Raw genomic sequence first — 19108 nt, forward strand, 5'->3', positions numbered from 1 at the left:
TGAAGGTGTCCTACCAGAGAATGACGATCGGCGGGGGAGGAGGGGGGGGGTGCAGGTATCTTCTTGGCTTGTTTCCTGCTGTTCCGCCTCCATGGTCTCCTGTTCGGGTTATCTAAAAAGAATTATGAGTCCCTATTGGCTGTACCGGTTCGAGCTTCTCTGCTTGTGGACGACAGACCTCTCCGCATCTTCGTGGGCAGCGTCGTTGTCGTCTGAGGCACCCTCTGGCGTGTGTGGCTTCTTCTGTTGCAACCTGGGAGCAGAAGATGCGCATGCGGACGACTTGTCGTCAACTGCGGCCGCTGGTCTCTTCAGAGACAGAAGCGTGCATTCCGTGCCCTCTCCTTCTAGGATTAGTTGTTCTAGGTTTGCCTCTGGAATACCCTCACTCTCTTCAGGCGCAGCTGGCAGATCAACAAGACACTGCCAATCAGTTGGCACGCATCGATGGGGCGGCCAGCAGACATTGGCTGCTTGAGAAACCGAGACTGGTGGTGCTACTCCCTTCGGGGTCGCCTCCGGCAATACAATGTCCTCTCGGTTGGACACGCTTGGCGGGGCTCCCGGTGATACTCTGGCCTCTTCTCTGGCAGTGTAGCGGCTGGTTCGTGTGTCATGAACTGTTCATACGCCTTCTTGACGGCCTCTCGTTCAGAGGCTGAGATGGCTTCTGCCATCCGGTTCATGATGGCGAAGAGTTCCATCCCTGTTAGTGGGAGATAGCCTGGGGTGGCAACAGAGGCATCGACCATGATCGTGGCCTGGGTTGCCACGAGTTGTGGGGCGGATGGGGCCGCCGCCAGAGCGGGACAGATTCCGCCACACCCTTCATTTCACTAATTTCAGGGGATCCGGAATGTCCTGTACCTCCAATGTTAAATGTAAGGAACATTTTCTTATGAACTCTTCAAACCAGAATGATGAAACTTTTACAGTATAATATTACATTATTTAATATCATGTACCATATGGATTTTAATTTATTGGTGTTTTGTGGGGAGATATTAATTATTTTGTTAGTGAAAATACACACATTTTTGGCATAGTATCTTTGAAATAAAATCTGTTATCAATTATGTATCACAAAAAGGCTATGATACAAGGTGTATATTGGCACTGTTTACATTCCTTGAAAATTTTAAGTCTTTATCTCTAATAGTTTAGCAGAAAATGTTCCTTATATGGGAAAATAGTGTACTTGTGGAAAACGAGTTTCAAAGTTCCACTAACATTTTAGTGGAGTCCAGCACCATAAGAGGGGTTTTCACTGTCAATAGACATCTCCCCATCTAGCCTTCTTTTCACACTTTTCAATCTTTGGCTTGCCTCTTGCACTCCTTTTCTTTATTTTCAATATCCCGTTTCCTCTCATTGTCTATCGACATCATTGCACTCACCATGTACTTTCCGGGCATCACATCCAACTTCTGCAGCACATTGCACTTTATAATGTTACCTTTGTTGTACGTAGTAATGGCATCGTATACTCCAAAATGAAGAGTATGAATTTCCACAAACAGATTTTTTGGGATTCTGGTCCAAATTACATTATTCACACTCTCATTTTGATTTTGTGTACGTCCATGGAGACATTTCTTCAAAAGTTCAGTTGCAGAAAGATCTCTGAAAATTGGTTTTATAGCCTTCATGACAGTTTCTGGTAGACTGCGATGATGCTTGTCTACACGTTCAGATCCCTGATATTTGTTGTACTTGCACCAGGAATTGGGTCCCTGTGGGCATAGTCCATGAAGTGGTTCCTCGTCAGTCGATAAGGTGTGGTAGTAAAGTGCCGTTACAGCCTATTCCATTGCATCAACACTGTGAGTATTTTGACTTATTGCCAGTCCATAGTCTCTCTGCAATCTGTTGATTACCACGACTTCCGTGTGTTTCCAGCACCTTGGAAACTTGAGGGAACGCGTGATCTCATTAAAGATGTTCGCGATATGGGCTATGGCAGAGGCTACTGCGGGATAGTGCTACTTGATGTAGCCAAAGCCTTTGACTCAGTATGGCATAAAGGGCTACTGTACAAGTTATACACACAAGAGTTCCCCGGGAGCATAGTCAGTTTAATCAAAAGCTATCTCATGAATAGAACCTTCTCTGTCCAGGTAGAAACAGCTACCTCCACCAAAATGCGTATTGATGCTGGGGCGCCACAGAGATTGGTCCTGGGGCCCGTTTTGTACAGTCGGTACACTGCGGACACTCCAATGGCCACCCTGGTGCACACCACACAGTACGCTCATGATACCACCTTTTACACTCATAATGTGAATAAGGACCTGGTCATTCGTAGGTTACAAAGGGTTTTAGATAACACATAAACCTGGGCCCGTCGCTGGCGCATCACCATCTATCCTGAAAAGACACAGGTTGTGTTGATCACCCGGAGACTTGGAGGACGCGGACCCCCTCAACGCCCCCCCTTCACCTGCACCTACATGGATCTCGACTCCCCTGGCGCAGATTCACCAAGTATCTCGGCATAATCTTGGACTCGAGACTAACGTGGAAACCCCATATAGACGAGATCCACAGGAAGGTCTGCGCCAGAATATCCATCTTATACCCAATCCTCAACAAAACCAGCTCCCTTCCCTGCTCTGTAGGACTAAATGTCTATCAGGCCCTCATACGGCCAGTAATGGAATATGCGTGCCCTGTCTGGGGATACGCGGCAAAGCAGCACCTGGACAAACTCCAGAGGCTGCAGAACTGCGCCCTCAGGAGGGCACTGCACTGACCCATGGGATTCCCCACTGACGATCTGCACGCTGCTGGTGAAAGCCCCCTCCTCAAAGAAATACTCCAGGATCTGGCAAGGGCTTTCTACGAGAGCTCTTCCAGATTTGGAAATAACCTTATCCAATCCCTAGGTCGGTATGACATGTCCCGTGACAAGCACAAACGCTCCATGACGATCTTCAACGAATAGAAAATCCCAAAAAATCTCCAAATCCTAACACCAGTCCTTAATCCTTAAAACACCCAACATCTCACCAATCTCAACCAAGTACTAGACACCATCAGAACTTCAACACAACAAACAGACAGCCAAAACACTCAAAGAAATTTACACACTCGCAACACACACTGTGGAGTAAAAGCCAACAGGCTACAAACTCCTCAATATGCACTTCCCCAAGGAGGGGAAAGTTAAAAGGTGAGAGAGAGAGCTCCTTAGGGCCCCAGCAGCCCGCTGCTGGTGATGACGACGCCGTTTCTTTGTTACTGCTGGCTGCTGAAGCAGAGAACAGCTCTGCCGCTCCAAGTCATAGGGCAGTTGCAGGTCCGGGCCTGGTCTCTGGCCAGTGTCCCACGCCTGGTAGTCAGTTAGGACCAAGTTCTGCCACTGGAAACCTAACTGTGACGGTAACGAAGGCGGCGACTGGCAGTCCCACGGCAGCCCTAGACTTTGCCTCTTTTATCTGCGTACGACATCCAAACGGGAGAATACACAACGAACAGAAGTACATCCCTTCCGTCAAATAGTGGTTGGATGTCTATGGCCACCCTCATGATCAGCACAGAGCAGGCGCAAGCACTGGTGCAGCATCTAACCTCTGCACAGAGAAAACACCTAGCTGTCAGCATCCTCCCCAAGTTCATCCCCACAGCCTAACCCAAAAAGATCCTTCCCAAACCCATACCACCCGTACAGCCAAAGACGCCTAACGCTAAAAAGCCCTCAACTCCAACAAAACGTATTAAAGACGTAGTCAAGAGTGCCAAAAAGCATGAAAGAACAACTGTGAAGTGTAAACTGCAGAGAGAACTCGCATCCAGCCAACTGCCCACCGGCAAATCGCGCACTCCCTCCCCCTCAGGGAGCGAAGACGAATCCGACCACCCTCTCGTCATCGACGAATCCCCTAAGACAACACCCCCAGATACTGCCGAGCCGCAAAAACCCGGAACCGACAGAGAAGGATTTCAAAAGGCGAAAAACCACCCTCCAACCCGTGCCCAAGCGAGCGATAGGTGTCGCGTCCACAAGTCACCAACTGCCTCGGAGAAAAGAAGTTTACAGGAAAGTATGTCGGAGGGGTCAAAATTAAACTGACGTTCACCAAGCTGGACGACTACACTGCACTGAAGGCCCTGCTCGCAGAACACAAGGTACCCCACTATACTTTACTTACAGCCAGTCAACACCAGATGAAATTAGTGATCAGGGACCTTACCCAAAAAGTCGGCAATGATGCCATCGAGAAATACCTGGGGAGGCAGGGCTTAGAGGTCAACAGTGTCGCACAAATGAAGTAGCCCTACAGTGACAATAAGTGGCCACTGTACCAAGACAACTCGCCTGACGCGCCTCAAAACATGAAACAACAGATGACACACGTACTTTCAGTGCGTGTCACAATCGAGCCACTACGCAAGAGAAGCTGCAACGTGCAGTGCTACAACTGCCAAGAACTAGGGCACGTAACCGAGCACTGCGACATGCCGACGCGATGTATGAAGTGTGCAGAGTGGCACCCCACCTCAGAGTGCTCCCTACCAAGAGGCGATCCGAAGAGTAAATGCGCGCTCTGTGGAGAAACAGGTCATGGCGCCTTCTATTGAGATTGTCGAGTGCAGAAAGCCTATAGGCAACGCACACAAGGCACAAAGACCACCGCCTTAAAAAAAAACCTACTACACTCGCGAGCGCCGACCAACACACAGCTACGACATACGCAGCCGATCACCTGATCGAGACTGCAAGGCACTGCAAGCTATGCAAGTGTCACAGGCACTGACAGAAGTCAGCAAACCACCCCGACCCTACACCTAGCCCAGCAGCTGTTCACCTCTAACGGAGAACCGCCCAGGGAAGCCTCCTCCCCCCCAAACCGCCCAGTCTGCAGCCAGTACAGCAGCAGAGTGCCTGTCAGAAGGCCCTCAGCCTAGCACATCTGAAGAGAGTGCAAATTCCCTACGGTCCACGGGATTCGTGGAGCGGTGTTGCGCCAGGGAAATTCTTGGCCATTTAGTCTTCGTTTAAGAGTGGTCGCCTACGAGGACCTCGCAGTCCTAGTCGCCGCGATCATCATTGCCTTGGTTTTGCCGCTGTTAATTGTGATGCGCCACTTTTTTGACCATTCGTCTGTGGCGTTGAGGATTCTTTGGAATCGTCTGGTGACCGGATCCCTATTTGGGTTGCGAGTAAAAAAGGCAGTGTCATCTGCATATTGTGCAGTGTGCACCAGGGGTATGGTGGGTGTGTCTGCCGTGTACAGGCTGTACAGGACAGGCCATAGCACCGATCCTTGGGGCACCCCTGCACGTATGCATCTTTTTGTCGACAGTGAATTGTCAACCCTGACGGAGAATCTATTCGAGAGATAGCTTTCGAGTAGCTTCACTATCGTCCCGGGGAAGCCTTCTGTGTATAATTTGTACAATAACCCATTGTGCCATACGGAACCAAAGGCTTTGGCTATATCAAGTAGCACTATCCCATAGTACCTTTTGCGGTTGAAGGCCTCTGTGGCTGCTTCAACGACTCTCGTGATCTGTTGGGGGGTGGAGTGTTTCTGCTTGAATCCGAACTGGAAGACAAGCAGAATTTGCTCTCTGGAGATGTGTTGCTCAGTAGGTGTGACTAGGAGACGCTCGTAGATTTTACTGAGAGTGGGCAGAGGACTAATCGGTCTGTAATTGTGCAAATAATGGGTGCTTTTTTTAAAAAAAAAATCTTTATTCATAATAACCAATATCATACGAAGTAACCCACCACCTAAGACATTAGTGGGTCGAAGTAACATACAAAATTAATAATTTTCAGCAGTATGAAGGCTTTCACGACCGGATGACATATCTTCTGGTAAGCTTTCCGGGATGTAAGGTCGTGGTCCATGAAACTCTTCATGGCTTTGTAGAGAAGCAATTGAAATACATAAACATAGGGATAATTTTAATCGGAAAGAAGAGACCATGAAACTTAGTGATATTTGGACAGTAGCACTACAGAATTGCTAGACAGTTTTATCCGTGACGAGATCACGATCGATAGTTAAGTTTTATCTCTGACAAAGATTATCTCTGCATATCACGTGTAACTCTGGCCACGCCCACTTTCTACGATATATAAGTCACTCTGACGTCCGACCCGTCAGTCGGCAAGACTCACCGGAGGAGAAACACCCCTCTGCAGATGTGCAGCGCAGCTCTGGACGAAACGTTAGGAGCTGAAGAGTTTGATGGACCACGACCTTACATCCCGGAAGGTTTACCAGAATTTTCAGCAGCATTTACCAAGACTTTATCTACTTATTGTTAGTATCAACTACAGGTTGGGAGGTTAGTTACTCTACGGGTATTCCTACTATTTGACCTACTGTTAACCTACGATGCTATCTACTCTATCCTTCTCTACTAACAACTACATCCTTCAGTGTTACATGTGTACCAGTAGAAATACAAACCTACTATCTCTTGGCCGTGCCCACCGAGCTAATCCCAGTGGGCATGCCCCTGGCACTGGGCTGGCCTTAATGAAAATCGCTGCGGGTCTTTTAAAATATCCTACTATCTATTTCTTACTAGTAATTTTATCTACTAAGTCGTAATCGGTGTCGTGTGTCTATAGCTGGTAATTTCGCACTCTCCCCCTAGTCCTGAACATGACGGATCCCGATCGTCATGGCGGTCGACCAGTACGCATCCTGGTGGAATGGGATGGTGCGTAATGTCACGTTTTGGCACTTTCGTTGGTCTATCTCCCTACAGTATTCTCTCAGGACTTTGGCGGATACCTCGCTAATCTATCGATGATAGTGAAGTAACTGGGTTCCTGATTAGGTGGAAGGTATCTGTATTTGGCAGTAAATTCCTTAACTATGCGGCAACGTCATCGAAAGTGGGTCACTCGTAGATCACGTGGTCCGGTGTACCTATCCCAACACCACAGTCACACAAGGGTATCGCTCTTTTCCCGATACGGCAGAGATATGCCGGGTATGGGCCATGCCTCGTGAGGAAGTGCAGCAGTCCCTTACTATGCTGAAAATGCTTCATTCTTAATCGTTCTTGGATGTTTGGTAGTAGTTGCTGTGTCCTTCTCCCTGTCTCATCCCCATCCCAGATTTCTTGCAAAAGTTCCATCCCCCTTCTTTTGATAGATGGTTTATCCCCCACTCGGACCCCCATAATGTCCCCGGTTTTTTCAGTTTGCCCCTTTTTTACCCAGTACCATGCGGCCTGCTCCCTGATTTTTACATCTAGGGGGCACAGCCCCATGAGAATCAACAATGCTCCCCAGGAGATGTATGGTAGGCCCTGACTGAGCGCAATAGCATGTTCCGCTGCACTCTACATCTACATCCATACTCTCCTCACAGCCATAGCAGGAACGACCCTCGTGAGCCTGTGAGCCCAGACTCCGGGCCTGTAGCCCACGATGGCGGTGAGGATTGTGTAGTGGTATAACTTGATGAGGTTTGGTGGGAGATGAGATCGCCTATGCCCTATCGTAATGAGGTTATTTAGTACCTCTAGTGACCTATGTGTTGTGACATCAATGTGCCGTGCAAAGCTCCATTTCTCATCTAGTACTACTCCTAAGTATCTTGCTTCCTGACAACGTATTACCGGTGTGCCATCTATCCTGACTGTAGGGTTTCTGGCCAAATGGCCTTTTAAGAGTAAATAGGTAGATTTATTTGGTGCGACTTTTTGTTTGGTTCTGTGGCACCACTGTGATAGTATTGTCATGGTTCTTTCTATTTTCGGTTCTAATTCGTCTCTGCTACGGCTGCCAACCAACAGGAGGAGGTCATCAGTATAGGCTATTCCCTCTAGCACATCTGAACTGTTCTCTGGGGTGTCAAGGAGAGGTTCCTCATTGACATCGCAAAAGAGTGGCCCCAGGACAGAGCCCTGTGGACACCTCTTCGTTATCTTTTTGCCCACTCTCCCGCTAGGGGATGATAGCCAGACCTCACTATCCATACAATAGCTCCTGAGACATCCATGTAGTGGCCCTGGACACTCCTCTCGCAAGCGGGAGAAGAGCGAAGGCCACCACAGGTTGTCGAAGGCACCACTGATGTCTACCATGATGCCAACTATGTACTTATGTGTGGACGACCCGCAGACCTCAGCCGCCATGGCGATTGCGTCAGACGCAAAACGCCGGAAGCCGAATTGCCTGCTGCTCATCCCACAGAGCACCCGGTGTGCAATCAGCCTGTCAGCCAGCAACCTCTCCAGCAATTTTCTCAGCAGGTCCAACAGACATATAGGTCTGTTCAATTTAACCTCTTTTGGATCTTTACCCTGGCCTTTTTTAATGATTACTACATTAGCCTGCTTCCAGATGGTGGGAAACGTCCTGAGGTTCAGGACCTCGTTGTAGATTCTTGCTAGAGGTGTTATTAGTCAGGAGCGAGGTATTGCACCACCTCCGCTATGATGCCGTCTGGTCCTGGGGCTTTATCTCTTTTGAGTGACTTGATGTGCATCGCCACCTCGTTCTCCGAGAATGGGTACATCGCAGTATTATTTTGGTACTATTCTTCCAGGGCCTGCCTAATTAGGCCTTGTTCTTCAGTGTCCTCCTCTTCCATGTCATCCGGAAGCAGGGACCGGAGAAGGACCTCGGCAGTTTCCTGCCATGATCCTGTCATTCGATTCCCATCCCAGACAGTTGATAGTACCATGACCGACCTAATCTTTTCTCTAACTATTTTATATCATATGCCCCGGGGATCTGTAGCCAATTGGCTCTGAACATATATTTTTCACAGCTTTGGAGTCTAACCCTTTTGAGTTCCCTTTGGAACTCTTACTTGGCATTCCTGTAAATTTGTAGCCATCTGTTTCTCTTCTCAGATGACACTTTGCTGGTAGTTCCTCCTCACCCTCCTGACCGACTGACGCATCTGCTCTAGTTCAGCGGACCATGGTGACGGGGAGGCCGCCACGGCCCCCCTCCTGGTTGGTACTGCAGCCTTCACCGCTTTACTGATGGCACTAACTAGGTCTTCAGTGTGCTTGTCGACATCTTCATCACCTTCTGGCCATGTCGGAGTGACAAACTCTCTTGCGAGGTGCTGCCAATCTGTTTTATTGTAATTGAGCTGAAATTTCTATCCTACGTCCTTCTCTATCAGTGAGCTCGAAGGTGATTAGATTGTGATCACTTGTCGTGACTTGGTTTCTTACTGTCCAGTTTTTTAGGGACCAGCAGTATTTGGCGAGACTAATGTTAAATCAATATTTGTTTCTTCTCCTCCTCTGCCCATGTAGGTGGGGGGATTCGCTGCTCTGTTGGCAACCAAGTACTGCAAGGACATTATTGTTTCCTCTATATTCTCCCCTCTTCCATCCCGAGTGCCACTGTGCCACAGGGGGAACTTCGCATCGACATTTGCCACCACCACTATCCTTTTACCTCTCAGTGCCGTGGTTATTTGTACTAGTTGGTCTAGGTACATTTCAATTTCATCAGCGTATTGGAAGTACATATTTACTAGATGTATAACTCCAAACCCCCCCCTCCCCACCCCCACCCTCCGGTTACACACTTGCCCCAGCCGATTGGTTACACATACCCCACATGGGAAAAAGTTTGGGTAAGTGTAACCATGCCTGGCATAACAAGAGCTTTATCAGTAGTGTAAAACGAATCTCATATTTGAAATTATCATGCAAAAGTTAGTTTGTAACAAAAAATTTGTGCAGTTATCTTTAAAACTGCAAAAATGACAGACCACCAAATTTTGAGTATGTCACTCTCGCAGAGAGAAAATGTAGACGTCCATTCAAGTCCAAAAATTAATTACCAGTTTGTCAGATTTGACAACTTATGGTTAAATATAACAAAGGAAGGAGTAAATTAACATGTGTGATAAATCAGAGGTAAAAATACAGCTTCTTTAAGGCACCATAAGCCCATGCTTACATTAACCCCATAGTTACACTTACCCCACTTCACCCATACTCTTTTTGCTGTTCTTTACCAGAAATTGTTTCAATGGTGTGGTGAAGATATTTCCCAGGTGCTATAGTAAATAAGTGCACAACTGTCTAACCTGCACCATTTAAAATACAAACAAGTTACTCTCTTTGCTTTGCTTTGCTTTACTTTACCAGAAATTGTTTCAGTGATGTGGTGAAGATACTGGCAAGACACAACAATATAAATGCATACACTTTTTTAACATTTCAGATTGGATTATATTACTCTTATTGTTTCATTGAAAAGACATTTGTACTGAATAATTTTTGTAAGAGGATATGGAATTTGGTAAATTAGGAATGAAAATGAACATTCACTTTAAAAAGATGTTTTTTATTAATAAAATTCGTTATGTAAATAAGACACTACACATTTTATTGTTTATCTTCTTCGTGCATCAATTTGTGCTGCTTTCGTTTGAGTATCTCCAATTGATGCAATAGCACCAGCCTTTGCAGCTCTGGAGTAGACAAATTACGTGTCTCATCTGTTTCCATGCTTAATCTCCGATGTTTATGCACACTCTCATGCCCCGAAGCAGGCGATTGTGAAGGTATGACGACTTCGGGGACCACGAGATCCATATGGTCGGCTGGAACAATTAGTGGTAGCTGCAAAATTGACTCTTGTTCATACATGCAGTCTGTGTCAGCTACCTCCGAATTCCTTGGTGAAGTGATGATAGAGGTGGAACCACCACTTACTGCACAAGCTCCTAATGAAAATTTTTTAAAAAAAGTAATAGTAGTGTGTCAGGATTCAGTTTCTAGTTAGTAAATATACCAAACAGGTTTACGCAGAAATGTGGGAGAGGTTCGTCCAATTTCATGCATAGTACACTGTGATACTTTTACTGAAAAGTGGTGATATAGTAGACGAAATTTGCCAAACATTGTTTCATTTTCACATGTTAAAAATACGTATTTGTCTGAATCACAATTTCAAAGCATTAAGCGCGTAATTAAAAAATCGGAAAGTATGGGACTTACCAGGAACTCTGTGAATAGTTGGGTTGCAGTCATCTCCGTCCAAAAACTTTAAAAATATCTGCTCCCAATTTTTCAGGGAAATCTTGATGTTTCCCTTCTTATTCACATCCGTTTTCGCCTTGATACGGGATTTCATATTGTGCAGTTTCTTCATTATCTGCACGTCCGTTATTTCTTTGGCACTTATGCAGTTTAGCAGGTACGGAAAAAATTTTTCATTTTATTTCAAAATTTGATCGATTATAGTCAAATTTGATACGCTGATTACGAATACGATATTTATTTTCGCCCCAGTCAATTATTTACATCAAAAAAATTGTTTTAAATTTTTTTAAATTTTTTATTTTTTTATTTTTCAATATTTTGTCGATTACAGTATACGTTCATTTTAACGGAACGGTAGGTACGTATTTTTACTAATTAACCACAATCAATACTCTTGCTCATCAAACGCCAGTGCAAAATTAACAAACTTTTAACTGAATTTAGCAAAATAAAAATAAAACGTAATCACTGTGCTGCTTCGGGATACACTAAACGAACGTGCTCAACCAAGTTATGAAATGCATCCTTTTGAAAACGCTGACGCCACAAAAATTCTGCCAAATAGTTATCTAGCATAGTACGATGGGTACCGAACCTGCGTTTGTTTTCTTCCTTGGCTTTCTGCCAAACAGATTCTACGTGATTGGTTGTAGCGTGAGTAAGGGGGTCAACGAAATTAATCGAATGGTTTACAGTCAAATGCTGATATCCCAGATTACCCACTGTCTTGTATGCTGCCCACAAATCCGAGACAACAGTAGTACCAGGGAGCACGAACTGTTGCAAAATAGGCAACACAATCACCATGAAACTTTCCTTTGTTTCCACATCGAAACCACCAAAAACCCATTGTTCTCTAACGCGATGACCACGTTCGTACTTTCGACGAACAAAACAACTTTCGTCGATCTCCACAATATGACCTCTGCCTCCCAGAACGATCGGATTGAGCAAAAAATATTCGTGACAAATGTCCCTACAAAATTGTTTCCAATCAACAATCGTATGGGCACTTCCGATTTCCAACTCCCTCTGTAAAAAGTCCTGCTTATGTACATCATAAGCCCACAGATACATCAGTTGCAAGATCTTGGAAACTTCAATATGGCTTCCCGAAAAGAATGAAAATTTTCGAATTGATGGTTGTTTCCTACAAACTCTACCTGCTGAACAACGCCAGATGACACCATCCATAGAATTATTGTTTTCTAATCGCATTTCGTTGTATCCCACGCAGTTGCCATCACAAATCATCACACTTTTCAACAACCCGTGTTGTTGAGCCCAGTTAATCGCCTTCCCATTAGTGGCCGATATTTCGAATAAATTTTTGAGGCGAAATTCCGTAAGATTTGGAAATCTATTTGCCATATTCAAATGAACCTTTCAGAATATTGTCGACTAGCAAATCTTGTTCAAAGCAACGAATTCGACACGACAGACTACCAGTGTATTTGTTTCAGTTTAAACCTTTTTTTAGTTTAAACCTTTGCCTAGCGTATCCCGAAGCTGTAAACTAATCCGTTTTGTTTTTATTTCTACTTATTTTCGTTTAAAATTATAAGCAGCATATTCTCATCATCAACTCATTAAATGAAAATGGATGTTATATTCGAAATCAGTGCATCAGAATTCACTATATCGACAAAATATTGAAAAATAAAAAAATTTTAAAAAAAATTATCAATTTTTTTCAAAATTTGATCGATTATAGTCAAATTTGATACGCTGATTACGAATACGATATTTATTTTCGCCCCAGTGAATTATTTATATCAAAAAAATTGTTTTAAATTTTTTTAAAATTTTTTTATTTTTCAATATTTTGTCGTTATAGTGAATTCTGATGCGCTGATTTCGAATATAACATCCATTTTCATTTTCCCTTGACCGTCGGCGATATCTTCTGCCCGATAAGCGCGGCGCTGCCGATGACGCAACATAGCGTAATACACTAACTAATCAGTATTTTCAAATCATAGGCGGCCGCTGCCGCGGCCGCATTCCAAAAAAAAAACTCCCAACCTAACCTCAAGTGGGCTACGCTACAGATCAATTTATGCAGTTTAGCAGGTACGGAAAAAATTTTTCATTCCAAAGGTATCTGGCTTGGAGAGCTTTGTGGGTGAATATGTAAAATTTGTTGGTGATTGTACTTTGTATTTTCATAAATAAAGTGATCTGTAGCGTAGCCCACTTGAGGTTAGGTTGGGAGTTTTTTTTTTTTTTTTTTTTTTTTTTTTTGGAATGCGGCCGCGGCAGCGGCCGCCTATGATTTGAAAATACTGAAGTTAACCATATAATTGTGTTGTATTTCTTTAATACAATCCGCTTTCTCTCTTCTTGCGGCTGGAGTTTGTGATGTACTGATGATTGCGGGGTAATCTTTAATAATGTTGACAAAGGCTAATTCTGAGTCTTCCATTTCGGCACAGAAATAACTTGAAAACTTTCGCTAACACAAAACACACGCAAACGAAACAAACTGAGAACCAAAGATGTTGGATTTCAATCTCTTTGCTGAGAACTTACTCAGTAAGGAGGGGAGGTAGAGAGAAAGTACTCCAGGGTCAGAGATTATGGTTCCTAGTTTTTATTCATACGAAACTGAGAACGCTGAGTATCAACTCTGGAGAATGTTCTCGTTTTTATTCATACAACCCATTGTGTGGATTTGCTTTTCTTCCGTAGTAACTCTGTAGTTACTGGGACGGAAAGTACATTGGTGATCTGTCTCCTAATTTGTGGTGTATGCGGCATGACTGCTACATATAGGGGCCATTTGTTGTCTGACCCAGGTTGCTTCGTCGGGGATACCGATTTGACCTCGCAATCTTGGCGCATCAGGTCGTGTTTGATGGCCTTGGTAGAGAGTTTACGAGGCAGGCCTCGGATTACGATGTTAAGGTTTCGTGTTTTTTCGTTCGGAAATGTGTAGTGCGGTTTCTTTTCTCGACTAACACCTGTTTTACCTCCTTGTAATCCTCAAGGTTGTGGAGGACTAACTTGGTTTTGTCGCCTCCCGCGGGTTTTGCCAATGTTCTGTCCCCTAGTGTGGATTTCATGAGATCGTACAGTTCTTTGTAGTCTGTCGAACTCGGCAACTGTGGGGGACAGTTGGCCTCGTGGGTGTCAGCAGTGGGAAAGCGCGAGGGGACATGTAGTGCTCTTCTGAGCGACCTGTTTTGTGTTTTTTGTAGCCTGTTTGTGAGTTTTGACTGTGTATCCCCAGACAGGACAAGCATACTCCAAGATTGGTCTGATCAGTGTGCAGTAGAGCTGCGCTCCAGTTGTGGGATCTAGACTGCTCTCTGCATTTAGTATGGGGTATAATTTGTTCATTCTGGCGCTTGCTTGCTTGCTTCCTTAGTATCTCTGTGTGGTGTCTCCATGTGAGGCGTTGATCTAACGTTATCCCTGGGTATTTTGCCATGTTGTTCAAGGGAATCTCACTTCTGTGTAGCTTGAGGGTGGGGTTATGTTGCATGCGGTTTGCGGGAGGTCGTTTCCCACATCGTTGCGTTATCATCAGAACTTGGGTTTTATCAATGTTTAGTGTGTTTCTACACTTTTTGACCCAGGTCTCTGTGTTGTTCAGGAGATTTTATAGTCTCGTGGTCACTATGCGTCAGATGCTGCTAGTGGCAAAAAATGTGGTATCGTCCGTGTATTGTGCTGTATGTATCTGGGGGGCAGTCGGTGTGTCGGCAGTGTATAGGTTATGTAACACTGGGCCTAGCACAGAGCCCTGCGGGACTCCAGCTCTGATGTGCTGCTTGGTGGATTTGGTGGTGAGCATTTTGACGCAGAATGTGTGGTTGCTAGGTAGCTCTTCAGGAGCATGACTGTATGCCAGAGGAAGCCTAATGTGTACAGTTTGTACAAGAGTCCTGTGTGCCACACACTGTCGAAAACCTTGGCTATGTCCAGTAGTACTAGGTCACAGTAGCCTTTCCGGTTAAAGGCTTCTGTGGCAGCTTCGACGACTCTCATAAGTTGCTGAGGCGCTGAATGCTTGTTCCGAAATCCGAACTGAAATGGGGGGAGCATTTCTTCACTACGAATGTATGTTTCGATGTGGACTAGTAGGAGGCGCTCATACAGTTTGCTTAACGTTGTGAGTAAGCTTATGGGGCGGTAGTGCTGGGGGGAAGATTGGGTCTTTCCCAGGCCTGGCGATCGCGACCACTTGGGCATGTTTCCACAATTGCGGGAATTGCTTTGTGCGAGTGATCTCGTTGAAGGTGTTTCAGAGTATCTCTATCGCCGGCTGGGGCAGGTGTTCAAGCAGTTCACTAGTGAGGTGGTCGTGGCCCGGGGCTTTCTTGTTAGACAGTGACTTGATGGCTTTGGTTACCTCCTCTGTTGAGAAGATAGGTGCGTAGTCATTGAGTCGTCGTCAGCTGCTAGGAATGTGGTAAGTTGCGTCGGACCATTCTTTCATGTTTGTGGTCCTGTGCCTCTGCTGGTCTGAACTGTTTTCGAAGACGTCTGCGGGTGCGATGGCTTTATCATTTGCGCTGAACAGTAGTCCTCTCACGTCGTCCACTGGCGGCATCTTAGCGCGTCTTTTTGTGAACTACGTGGTGGCTCGCCAGAGGCTGTTATCCTGCACTTTTAGAGTTGTGAGACGGTCTGACCCATTGCTGGTTTCTGTGCTCAGTGAGCGACGCCTTCAGCTGTCTCTGTAACCTTTTGAGCAACCTTCTGGTGTTCGGATTTCTGGTGAGTTTCCATTCCTTCGCGATGCTGTTTAATCCGGTCAAGCAGCTGGGGTGGCAGTCGCGGTGCTTGTGGGGAGGGGGGGGGGGGGGTGAGGGGGTTTTCTGGTGTCGCGCCCTTTGCTGCTTGCAGGATTGTGTCGCTGAAGCTTTTCAGAGTTTGTTGTACATCCTCAGTGGGGGGGCGGGGTGTTTTGGATTTCTGCCGTTACTAGTTCTTTGAATTTGCCCCACTCAACGCGTTTGTGTGTTGTGGGGTGTTTCGTTGGCGGTAGCCACCCGCCTACGCCTATTTCAAAGATGACAGGATTGTGGTCGGACGATAGGTTGTTCAGTTTACTCGCGGTCACGAATCCTGCGAGACTTTTCGTAACAGCTACGTCTAGTATGTCTGGCCTATTGCCGTTTTTGGAAAAGTGTGTGGGCTCTTTTTGGGCCCATACGTGTAGGTGGTGTTTGCGCGCGATGCGTTTAAAGGCGGGTCCACACTGAGCGCGCCGCGCCGCGCTGCGCTGCTGCACCCCGCGCACAGCTGTATCAGAGAGGAGTACACCGTCCACGGCGCACTTTTCTGACGTCATGCAAAGCGGGCCAGGCTTGTCTTGTTGCTGCGCTGAGTGATTTCTGAAATACTTTTAGCTTTATATGACAGCTTCATGATGAAGTGCCAATCATTTCGATAATGGTCGTAACTATTGTGGCATTTCACATATGAGTATCACATTTGAGAACGTTGCCATCAAAAATAGGGGTCGCTATGAATTTGTTTTTGATGCATATTTTACGTTCTATTGCTGAGTATGAAATACAGATGAGGTTTTGAAATTTTCGTAAAACTTTGGATCAATAGCTGCTTCCAATCGCAAAAAAATTTAGCATCTGCAGCAAGTTCACCTCCGATCGCAACGCGCGGGAATGAAATATTCATAACGCCTCTCATATCTCGTAAACCGCCGGAGATAATGAAACGAGATTTTGGCAAATGATACCACGCAAAGAGGAGAGTACTTTTCCGTATGGTTAAAATACGTAACTTTATCTATTGCGATATAGCAGAAGCTATAGTTTATAGTTCTCTTTTACCGGTAATGTAATTGCTTAAGACTTATCGATAGCCAGTGAAAAGGTTCGAGTGCGGCATGTAAATAATATTGCGATATACATGATAAAACAGGGTATATTTGTGAAAAATGCACTGTGATAAACTACATTCTTTCTGGACGAGACTACTATTATTTACACTCACTTGAAAAATTCTGCACTAATACTGTGTATAATATTAAATTCCTCTGCCTTCAGTATCCACACATTTATATTTCGTTTTCAAAATCAAAAGAAAGCCACTTGAAAACGAATACTATTTACTGCGGAGTTTTGCTCACAATTTTAGTCAAATGTATCCAAAATTCAAGATATTCCACTGGAAAAAATAATAATTGTACTAGGTATATAGTTTTTACATACCTTCGTGTGCTCGGTGGGTTGGAAATTGTCCCGATGAATCGCTGAAAGCCATTTCCAACGCATATTCGCTTCTTTCAGAAAGGAAAACATTACTTTCGGTCCAGTTCCGTAATCCCCACGACACCTTGGCACACAAAATTTGTAAACCATGTTCACAGTAGCTTCACTACACGTAAACACTGTAATCGCTAGTTTTAAGCACGAATGTAGCACTCGACCCAACAAACGTATAGATAAACAAACGCTTCGAAACACAACATGGTGGCCCGCTCGGGGTGACCCACTACCTGCTATGAATTTCGCGCCGCGGCCTTGTCTCTAGGTGGTGGTACTCTGAGGCGCGCACTGTGTTTCAGTTGGGGCGCGCTCATTGTGCTGTACCATCAGTTAAAGGAGAAGAGGAAAAATCGTCATTGGGTAACTCCAGTGTTGAAGACTAGGGCATTGTACGGTGGAAATAATCTTTTTAGTGAACTGCTTGTAGGCAGTAGTCGACAGTTCGAAAACTTTTATCGAATGTCTTTCGAAGACTTTGAACATCTGTTGAATGTGATCAAATCCGACATAATAAAGGACACAAATTGTAGGTGCGCTATATCTAGCAAAGAGAGACTGGTAATTATGGGAGAGTGGAGGAAATACACGCACCTAAGGAAAAATCGGTGTGAACCATTCGTTGCGTCATTAAAACCTACGAAAATGAGTACATACCATACAATGGACATTTCTCCACATATTCCAGTCGTCTATAAATAGTTATAAACAGTACCTTAATTTTGAACATTAAAATAAAAAAAGTGAAAATGCGTGGTATTCCCCACCCCTGAGGGTAATGACATGCAAAGTACTGGGTAATAACACGTAAAACAAACAAGCCATAAAAATGTACAATACTTGCTATTTTTATTTGCTTATTAGTTAGTACAAATAGTAAACAGTATATTTAAGAACGAAATAATGTAATTCTACAAACTCTCTTATGATTTTCGTTTTTTACATTTTTATTGATGTGAAACGAGTTCATTTTCTCATACAGCAAAGATCGCACTTGTAACCTTTTGGAGTGTTCCAGCCACTACATTCTTCATGACTCCATCTGCTACAAGAAAGACATTGGTACCATAGTTCTCCATCTTTCCCAAACTCTCCACAAACTAAACAGACATCTTGTGAAATCGCCAATGGATCAATATCATCCATTTCATCGTCATCACAAATGTTCTGCAAGTCCAGATTTAGGTCATCCTCGCTGCTACTTTCACTTTCCTGGTGATGTTTCTTCTTATATAATGTCTGTTTCTTCTTCGAGACTCTTTTAAGTTGCAGATTTCTGCACTTATATGCTTTATCCTTAAGATTTCTTTTCTTGTTTCCTTCAGCTTTCTTTTTCATGGCTTCTTTTTGTTCCTTTATTGATAACTCCGTTAGCAGTTTATTCTTCTCTGGAGTTGCTGTAAGGATCACTGACTTTCCCTTACGCTTTCCCTTGTCTTGTTTCATCTTAGGAAGAACTTGTTTTTGTTTTGGAACAGGAGATATGTCAAATACATTAAAGTGCTTGAAACATGCACTGAGGAATCAAATGTATTTGCAAAGGGCTGCAAAAGCGTATAAGTTGGAGGTTCTTGTAGCAGAGCTGAATCGTGTAGACGGAGCGAGATAGAATCGTGTGGTTCACTGCTACTACACGGTTGATTAGGAGCAACTGTTTGATGTGAGGCGAGCACAGGTGAATGGGAGCGACTCAAGGGAGAAGTTGCGGAATAGGACTGCATTGGGGAGAATGGACGGCAGGAGGAGAAGTATCTGATGTGAGGCGCTGTGAATACAAATCAGTCTCCGCATCGAAGGTCAAGCGACTTCAAGTGCTTTCTGGGGTTTTCTGCATTTTCTCTTGTGGGTTTGGGAACGAGTTTCCTTTGTTTCAG

Source organism: Schistocerca cancellata, chromosome 12, assembly GCF_023864275.1.
Source record: "Schistocerca cancellata isolate TAMUIC-IGC-003103 chromosome 12, iqSchCanc2.1, whole genome shotgun sequence".
In the NCBI taxonomy this organism is placed as follows: Eukaryota; Metazoa; Arthropoda; class Insecta; order Orthoptera; family Acrididae; genus Schistocerca; species Schistocerca cancellata.